Consider the following 10,108-nt stretch of genomic DNA (forward strand, 5'->3'; position numbering starts at 1 on the left):
TCACCCTATTTCCTTTTTTTTTTCACGCCTATAATGGGACTAAAGTAGGCAAATCTCCACTCTCCATTCTCCTAATCCAAGGGCCCTAATAAAGACTTAGGGACTCAAAAGATATTAAGGACTTAGAAGAACTTGTCACTATATATATATATATATATATATATATTAAGTCGGATAGTAATAATAGTGATAATAATAATAATAAATTCCGTTTTAAGTTATAGTAGACTTGAGACGTATTTCCGTCTAGCAAAAGACCGTCACATTTCTCTTGTGAGACTAGATTAATCCGGACCAATCTCAAGTTGACAACACACATACCTACCTTTTTAAACCTCACTTAAATTAATCCCGTTAATCCCTCACTCTTACACATTTGGACCGTCCACTTCCTCCTTCACCTTTCTATTTCGAGCAACACACAGTAACAACAACAAACCATGAACACACCATTAACACTCCCCCTTCAAACCTAGATTTCTTCTTCATTTCTCTACCGTTTCTTTGATTTTTGCGCCATTCTCTTTCCCTTTCCGTCCTTCAAATTTCTAGGTAAGAAAGTTTCACTCTTGTGGTGGTTTCGAAATGACCCATCCTACAAAAGTTTCGGTTTTTAGCTTTAACATTCCGTTTCCTTGCTTATAAGTGAAGAATTTGAAGACCCGGAGGGAGACTCTTATATTGTGGACCATTCACTTGAAGATTAGAGAGCTTTCGAGGTAACGGTGATAGGTTACTCGACAAAGTGTCGAAATTTCATCCTTTGTCTTGGTTTTATACTCTTATTTGTCATAAAGTTTGGTTCTTATGCTCTCCTTATATGTGTTGTTGGATGTATGGTTTTATTAGTTATTTTACATGCTTATTAGAGGTAGTTTCATATCTTGTAACTCCATATTATTTTCGGGAATTAGGGGTATTTTGTCGGGTACATTTCCGTCTCAAAAGACGGGTGGAAGTGGGCTGTTTTCATGGTGTTTTCGAGTATTGTTGGGATAAATTTAGTGGTTGTCATTCATGTGTTAGTTGTGCTTATTTCCATCTCAACCTTGCTTTATATACCGTCTTAATTTGGACTCGAATGGACTGTTTTTGGATCCTGTTTTGGAGCCGTAAAAGGCGATTATTAGTGCTAAAATGTGGAACGATATTTTGTGGTCTTTCGGGACTGTTCTGAGCGTGCTTTATACATGTCAAATTCATCTTGTTATTACTTGTTGTGTGGGGGAAACTCCGTCTTGTTCATACTTAAAAACTTGTGTTTAAAGTGTCTCGAAATGGACCGTGTTTGGCACGGTTTTATGCGGCTGTAATGGGCTGTTTGGGTAGCCGTGGAGTGGTAGTTATGTGGGCCGTTGTTGGCGGGTAAATGATGGCCATTGTGGTGTATGTAGGTGGTTGCTTTAAGTAGTAATGTCGATGTGAATTCCCATCTCAAACTTGATCATGAATTTGTCTTGTTATTTATATGTAATGTTGCATTTGGGTAAGTGGTTGTGGTTGTGTGCTGGACGTCTTTTGGAGGTGTTGGCCGCGACTAGGCTGACCGTGGAGGGGGTTGGCAGTGGACATGGCTAGGTTGGGCTGGTGGCTGGACGTGGGCTGGCGGCGTGGCCACGGCCTGGTTGTTTTGTGGTGGTCACGGGTTGGGTATATGGCTAGACCTTGTTTCCTTCTTCCCTTGTTCTATGTTTTGTTAATTATTGTAATTGGGCTTGTATACACCTTATAGTTATTAGGCCAACCTCATATTTTACATAACGTAAATTGTTCATTACCGCTTGTTATATTTTATTCAACTGGCATGAATATTTATGAAATGAAATGCTTATCAATATAATACAGGTATGAGAGATTTATTATAAATAATTACTTGTGAGGAATCGTATTCTTGTGGAAATGCCATAATGCTATCTTACATGCTTGATTTACCTTTATGCCTACTTGTGCCGTTCTGCCAAGTACGGGTTTATCTCATTTCTTCCGCCTCTTTCGGACCATTCTGCCGAATGTGGGTACTCGACTTCCGTTCTGCCAATCGAGTCTTGGATGCAGACTGTTCTGCCGTATGTCGAATCGGGAACCGTTCTGTCCCGAAAGTCTGGCCAGATTTAGACTAGAACCGTGTTACTATGATCTTTAGGGTCGTCCTACTAGAGGAAATTATATTTAATGAGTGTAGTAAAGGTCTTGCATTATTTGGATGGTTGCATTGGTCATATCTTCTTGGAATACGTGCTCGTGGCTAAGTGATCGTGTTTACTCTCTTTATTTTTCGTCTCCATTTATTTGTTGTTGCTTATGCCTTACCTACTTACTTACTTTATCCTTTCTCCTTATCTTTGTTCTCTTAAACATGTATGATCCCATGTTTAGTTATGATTCAAGTAACTCACATCTTATTTAATGTGCTTATATTATTTGTTATGTTTGTTTCGACAATTTGTGGTTGGGAGAACCTTGAGTTACTCCCCACTGACTGTAGCTTTCATGCATGTTTACATGAATGACAGATTTGTGAAGATGCATATGTGGGGTATAGACGTGTGAGCTAGCGAGTACCTTTGACTAGTAGTTTACTTATTTACCGCTTAGACTCACCTTTTTCATCTTGTCACTCGAGGGATATATTTTCCCCACTTTTTGACTATCTTATTGTATGAACCTATATTTACCGCTTAGACTCACCTTATCTATTAAATAAAAGTTTTTAAAATTTCCTCATTTTCCGCTTGTATTTATTAGTTTTACTTTTCGCTTTATCACGGGGCGTCACAACATTTACGTGATATCCAAGATTATACACCCAAGAAGAGTCAATTCTAACCCAAATATGCTCCCACAAACGGACTACAACGACGAACTGCTCAACAAAGGTGAGTTGTTTATGGGATGTAGTTGTTTTGTTGGCAATAGAAACGATAAGGCTGTAGATACCTCATTTCTGCACCTCCCGCAAGCCACCCGGTGATGATTAGGCCGCATGTTTGGTACGCGGAATGATTTATGACAGTTCGTAAGTTTACCGTCAAGTGATAGCTCAAATACTTGTGTCTACCCCTTGGTCGTCATCTACGCGCCATTACGATCATTTTGACAGTAATTAGAGTTCATTTGGAGTCCGGGTCAAAAACCGCTTCATTTTCTAATAAACCATTTAAAATGCCGAGTCGGAATGTTCTAGAATATTCCGGATATTTCTATTCCATAAAGTCAATTTTATATTCTTTTGGTAAAATATATCCCGAAAATCATATTTCAACGAATAAGAAAGTTGAGATCTACGGCAATTCCATAACAGAAACGCGGAAATCTTTCTTCCGCAGGAGGAAACCTCTGGGGAAAGGACGCAGCACCTGCTGCGCCTCTTCCAAGAGTCGCAGTGGCTGATGCGCCTCTTCCCCAGCTCTTTCCCGCGTATTTTCAGATCTTTTTTAGATTTGTTTCCAAAGTTTCAGTCATTCCATAATTCCTCCGTTTGATTAGTATAAATAAGGACCTTCGTTCCTAATATTTCTCACGCGAGTGTCCGCCTTTCTCTTCTCTCTTTGCATTCTAACACCGTGCTCTAAGCTTATTGACGTCTACGTGCTTGATCAATCGACCACGTAAGCTTGAATCCTTCTGAGTACCAGTCACGCTGCATGACCAACCAATTTGACCAACTAAACTTAATTAATCAATTTAATCTAAATCCTCTCGCGAGGGCACTTTCATCATACATTCGAGTCGAGCAATTACTAAACGTTAACTTAGTTAATCTCGTTTCGTCAAACATGTAAGTCTGAGGGTGTAAATCCCATCTTTTATTATTGTATTTTATTTTTGTATCAATTAATGTAAGGTTTACGTCAAAAATATGCTTAAGAACGATTTCTAAAACCCTTTTATCAAATTGTTTTTACGGATTAATTATGGGCAGACGTTGAGAAGAAACGCATCAACTGTTGCGCCTCTTCGAAGAGTCGCAGCATCTGCTGCGCCTCTTCCAGAGGCTGTCGTAGTTCCTGCCTTTCTTCTTCTTCCTCAGTCCTCTGTTAATCCGTCCCTTTTGTCTTAATTTCGTCTTTTTCGCATATAATAATTATAGCACGTATTCATAATAATTTATCACCTTTAAATCCCGACTTAAATCCCTTATAATCCATATTTGCGGGTTTTCGTCATCAAATCAAACCCGGATTTCGGAGATTCGATTCGTTCATATCAAATCTCTGGAATTCGACTTTTGTATATGCTTTCATCTGTTTAACACGTTTTTCGTACTGTTTTCGTCTTAATGGTTTAACCTAAACAACCCTAATTAATTTGTAATATTTGTAATTAATCTCTAATTCTTTTATAATTCGCTTTTAATCCGTATTAATTCGTTTTTATCGCTTCTATGACCAATTCATATGTAAATAACCTGTTAAATCACTTTCACCCGAGTCAAATATAGATAACCAATCATTAAAATTACCAACGAACATTAACAACACGCAGTTCTGACTTCACAGCCAGAACTCACTTCAGGAACAGACGCAGTGACCACCGCGCCTCTTCCAAGAGACGCAGCATTGATGCGCCTGTTCCGGGTTGAGCTATGTCTCTGAACTTCCGTTCTTGCTTTGACCTAAGTTTCTAGCTTACGTATTAATCGACTATTAACCCTAATATCACCTCTAATATGTCTGTGTCGTCCTAATTTATTTTCTCTTGTTTTTCTCAAATTATCCGTCTTAGATATATTTTCGACGTAAATCAATTAATCCATTGTAATTTATTGTAATTTTAATTATTGCAATTTATTTATTGTATTTTATTATTTGTATGGTTTATTTACTTTGTTCTCACATGTAATTAATCCTAATCCCTACTTCGACCTAATTGAGTGCTAAATTACGTGTTCACCGACTTAGTTAATTTTCACATGTTAGGACTAAAATGTTGGATGTTGCATTGCATGCATATAATCGACAACATATCGAGTATGAACGATTTCCCTAATCATTAGTAGAGGCCGCTATCGAGGCGGGCGGGATTAGGTGTTCAATAAAAGGACTTCCTAATACGTACCCTCACCCCTTACTCCAGATCTCTGTGAACATCCGTGTTCATTGGCATCCGCGAGAGTCATTCTAGACATAGAATGCTAAGGGTAATGAGTTCTTAGTGTCTATGTCACTACTTTGTATCTTGACATGACGCGGAGTATTCGAACGGTTTCCAATTTTCCACAATAAATCGGTGGCGACTCCACAAATGCAAACGCTTGTTTCCCAAGTGCCTCCGTGGGCCCCCCCGTGTCCACAGTTTGGCGACTCCGCTGGGGAGTAATACACTTACGTGTTTCCAAGGGTGAAACTTGAACAAGGTTAGGGAATAGTTTATATGAGACAGTTATCGGTTTTCATTACTCGACCTTCTTAGGTCGTTTTATTCGGCCTTCCTAGGCGCAACCCAACCCCTTCGACCAATCGTCCCGTCTGGACGGTCCAAATTCTTATCTGGGCCTAAGGATGGATAGCGATTGACGTCAACCATACCATGATGCTTACTCATGTTTGTATCAAGGGCTTTCACTACTCAAGGAAATGGACTAGGAACCGACCTTACTCATGTTTGGCACGGACCTCTCCACAGACCCGGGTTTGATTGCTCGGTATGGCAACCCACCCTTTTAAGCCAAAACCCTATAAATGCACTCAGCATACTGTTATAATGCCTGTATAAATACTTGTATCATATGTGATCACCTTTTTTCTAAACAAAGCTATGACGGATTTTGTAAAATTAAAAGGCTTTTTAAAATGTAAACATTTTCAAAAATGGCCAAGATTAGCGCAAAATGAGTCGAAACTCTGTCCAAATATCCAGTCAAAATTCGGGCCTCAAAACCCATTTCAAAACCTCACTTCGAGTTAATACTCCTACAACTACACTACAGTTGTTTAGGACAAACATTTCAAACCTTCGTCATTTTCAAATATCACTTAACACAGTGGCACACTCCCACTTCACAAAGTTGAGTCTTTTCTTTGAGTAAGTGTGCTAGAATGGTCGATCGTGTTTTGATTCATCGTCAACCTCTTATCCAGTTTCCAAGATGCCTGGAACTAGTACCACAAGTCAGAGTGGTCAAGCCCAAAATAATGGTAATGATCAAATCCTAGCCGCGCTCGCTCGTTTTTAAACAAGCCAAGACCAAGTTTATGACCGCCTCCACACTATTGAAGGCCGAATTGTTGCTGTAGAAATAACTAGGCTTCCTCCTGCAGAAAGTGATGTTCCTAGTGAGTCGTGCATGATAATCTTCCACCCTATGTTGGAAAACCAGAAATCAACCCTCCAGTAGGTCTTACTGAAGCTGAAAAACGACTCCAATATTTGGAGGAACAACTAATGTACCTTAAAGGAGATGACATCTATAGGGAGAATAATCGCAAGTATGAGGCCGTGAATACTAAATTGCCAACCAACTTCAACATGACTGACATCTCGAAGTTCAAGGGACATGAAAACCCTTTGAACCACATTCGTGCTTTCAAAGACTACATGTCTATCAAAGGCATTAAACCCGAGATGTTCTTAAGGATCTTTCCTTCATCTCTCGACACCATTCCTAAACAATGGTTCTACTCTTTGGAGCACAAGAAGATTGCCACCTGGGATGATGCTGCAATTGAGTTCGCTAAACAATAAGCAGATAATGCTGAAATCCAAGTCAACATGCGTACTCTAGAGGTTCTTACCCAAAATGAAAAAGAAGGCTTCACCGACTTCCTAAGTAGGTGGAGGAAGACTAGCACACAGTTAGTTGAACATCCAGATGAGGCTACCCTTGTGGAGAAATTCGTGGATAACTTGAGACCCATTTATGCAAACCACTTGAGGTACCAAAAAATAAAGACCTTCAAATATCTAACTGTTCTAGGGACAAGAATTGAAGATGACATCCGTAAAGAGCTCTTGTTCAAAATGGTAGATCGTGGATATCAAGGCTCAACGAGTCGTTGTTATGGCACTACTAGCAAGACTGATGAGGTTAACCTCCTAGAATCATCAAAGAAGAATAACCCACAAAGAGAGTTCACAAACATTGGCGATACATACTCCAATGCTATGAAAAAGGTTGATGAAACAGGGTAAGCTCCAACCCATAGGGCCTACACCCGACCCAGAAAAGAAGTCCAAGTTCTGGGACGAAAATGCATACTGCGAATATCATAGAGGTAAGGGACACAATACAGAGAAATGCTTCAAGCTAAAACATGTCCTTTAGGATATGATCGAAGATGGTCGCCTACCAATACCTCCTGGAGGTAAGCCTAATAACACTCAGAATCCTCTTGGAGTTCTGATGATTACAGATGAAGAATCCACCTTGGATTGTTCACACCTCATTTCTCCAATCGAAGACGAGATTCATGCATTAGAAATGGTTCCTACTGTCAAAACTCGTCAAGCACCTTGTTTAGACGAACAGGCTGTTAATCTTGTGTTTGGGGATGACCGATTTGTTAGAGCTGCACAAGATGAGATCATTACCATTATACTTCAAGATGACCACTTCAACCCTACAACGTTAATCACCGAAACCAGTTCGAATCAGCAAAAAGGATGGAGAAAGTCAATCAAGTGGACGAAAAACCAAGGAAAGCTCTTCAAAGTCACCACTGGAGAAGAAGAGTGTAGATACCTCATTTCTGCACTCCCGCCAAACACTCGGTGATGATTGGGCCGCATGTTTGGTACACGGAACGATTTATGACAATTCGTAAGTTTATCATCAAGTGATAGCTCAAATACTTGTGTCTACCCCTTGGTCGTCATCTATGCGCCGTTACAGTGGTTTTGAGAGTAATTAGAGTTCATTTGGAGTCCGGGTCAAAAAGCGTCTTCATTTTCTAATAAACCGTTTAAATGCCGAGTCGGAATGTTCTGGAATATTCCGGATATTTCTATTCCATATTTTAATCTTTTAATCTTTTGGCAAAATATATCCCGAAATTATATTTTAAACAATAAGAAAGTTGAGATCTACCGCAATTCCATAACAGAAACGCGGAAAATCTTTTCTCCGCAGGAGGAAACTCCTGGGAAAAGGACGCAGCACCTGCTGCGCCTCTTCCAAGAGCCGCAGTGGCTGCTGCGCCTTTTCCCCAGCTCTTTTCTGCATGTTTTCAAATCTTTTCGAGATTTGTTTCCAAAGTTTTACCGAAACCCTAATTCCTCCATGTGATTAGTATAAATAGGGACTTCCGTTCCTCATATTTCTCATGCGAGTGTCCACCCTTATCTTCTCCCTTTGCATTCTAAGACCGTGCTCTTTGCTTATTGGCGTCTACGTGCTTGAACTTTCGACCACGTAAGCTCGAATCCTTCTGATTACCAGCCTCGTTTTGCATGACCGACCAATTTGACCAACTCCACTAAATCAATTTAATCAATTTAATTTAATTCCTCTTACAAGGGAACTTTCATCGTACATTCGAGTCGAGCAATCACTAATCGTTAACTTAGTCAATCTCGTTTCGTCAAACATGTAAGTCTGAGGGTGTAAATCCCATATTTTATTATTGTATTTTATTTTTGTATGAACTAATGTAAGATTTGCGTCGAAAGCATGTTTAAAACCAATATATAAAACCTTTTTGTCAAACCCTTTTTCGGATTAACGGAAGACAGACGTCGAGAAGAAACGTAGCAACTGCTGCGCATTTTTGAAGAGTCGCAGCATCTGCTGCGCCTCTTCCTGAGGTTGCCGCAGTTTCTGCTTTTCTTCTTCTTCCTTTGTTCTTTGTTAATTCGTCTCTTTTGTTTCGTTTTTCTTATTTTCCTCATATTTCCACTCGCATACTTTTAACACATAATTCTTATTAATTATCATCCTTTAAATTTCCGACTTAAATCCCAAGTAAACAATATTTGCGGGTTTTCGTCATTAAAATCAAACCCGGATTTTAGAGATTAGATTCGTCCATATCAAGTCTCTGGAATTCGCCTTTTGTATATTTTTCATCAGTTCACCATCTTCATTATCAATAGTTTAAAACCTAATTAATTTGTATTAGTATGTTAACAAAATTTGTAATTAGTATTTTTAATTCGTTCTAATTAATTTGAGTTCGTTATTTATTACTTTTATGACCCACTCATATGTAAATAACCTGTTAAATCACTTCTACTTGAGTCGAATACCAATAATCGATCATTAAATTCACCAACGAACATTAACAATATGCAGTTCCGGCTTCACAGCCAGAACTCACCTCAAGAACAGACGTAGTGACCACTACGCCTCTTCCGAGGGACGCAGCTCTGTTGCGCCTGTTCCGAAGTGAATTCTGTCTCTGAACTTCTGTTGTTGCTTTGACCTAGTCTGTTAGTTTACGTATTAATCGACTATTACCCGTAATATCACTACTAATCTGTCCGTTTGCTAACCTTAATTATTTTGTCTTTTCTTTTCTAAAAAATCCGTTTTAAACGTGTTTTCGATGTAAACCATTGAATCATTGTAATCATTGTAATTTTAATTATCGTATTTCATTTATTGTACTCTTTATTATCGTATTGTTTGCTTATTTTCACGTGTAATCAAATCTAAATTTTTACCTCGACCTATTGTATGCTAAATTACGTGTTCACCGACATAATTAATTCTCACATGCTAGGATTAAAATGTTGTTTGTTGCATTGCATGCATACAATCGACAAAATATCATGTATAGATGATTTTCCCTAATCATTAATAGAGGCCGCTATCGAGGCGGGCGGGATTAGGTGTTTGATCAAAAGAGCTTCGTAATACGTACCCTCACCCCTTACTCCAGATCTCTGTGAACATCCGTGTTCATTGACATCTACGAGAGTCATTCTAGACATAGAATGCTAAGGGTAACGAGTTCTTGGTGTCTATGTCATTACTTTGTGTCTTGACATGACGCGAAGTATTCGAATGGTTTCCAATTTTCCACAATAAATTGTTGGCGACTCCACAAAGGCAAACGCTTGTTTTCCCAAGCGCCCCCGTGGGCATCCCGTATCCACAGAGGGATGTTCAAAGGAGAACCTGAAGACAAAGAATTCGAGTCAGAGTCGGAGTCGGAATTAGAGTCTGAGT

Source organism: Silene latifolia, chromosome 11 (assembly GCF_048544455.1).
Source record: "Silene latifolia isolate original U9 population chromosome 11, ASM4854445v1, whole genome shotgun sequence".
Classification (NCBI taxonomy): Eukaryota; Viridiplantae; Streptophyta; class Magnoliopsida; order Caryophyllales; family Caryophyllaceae; genus Silene; species Silene latifolia.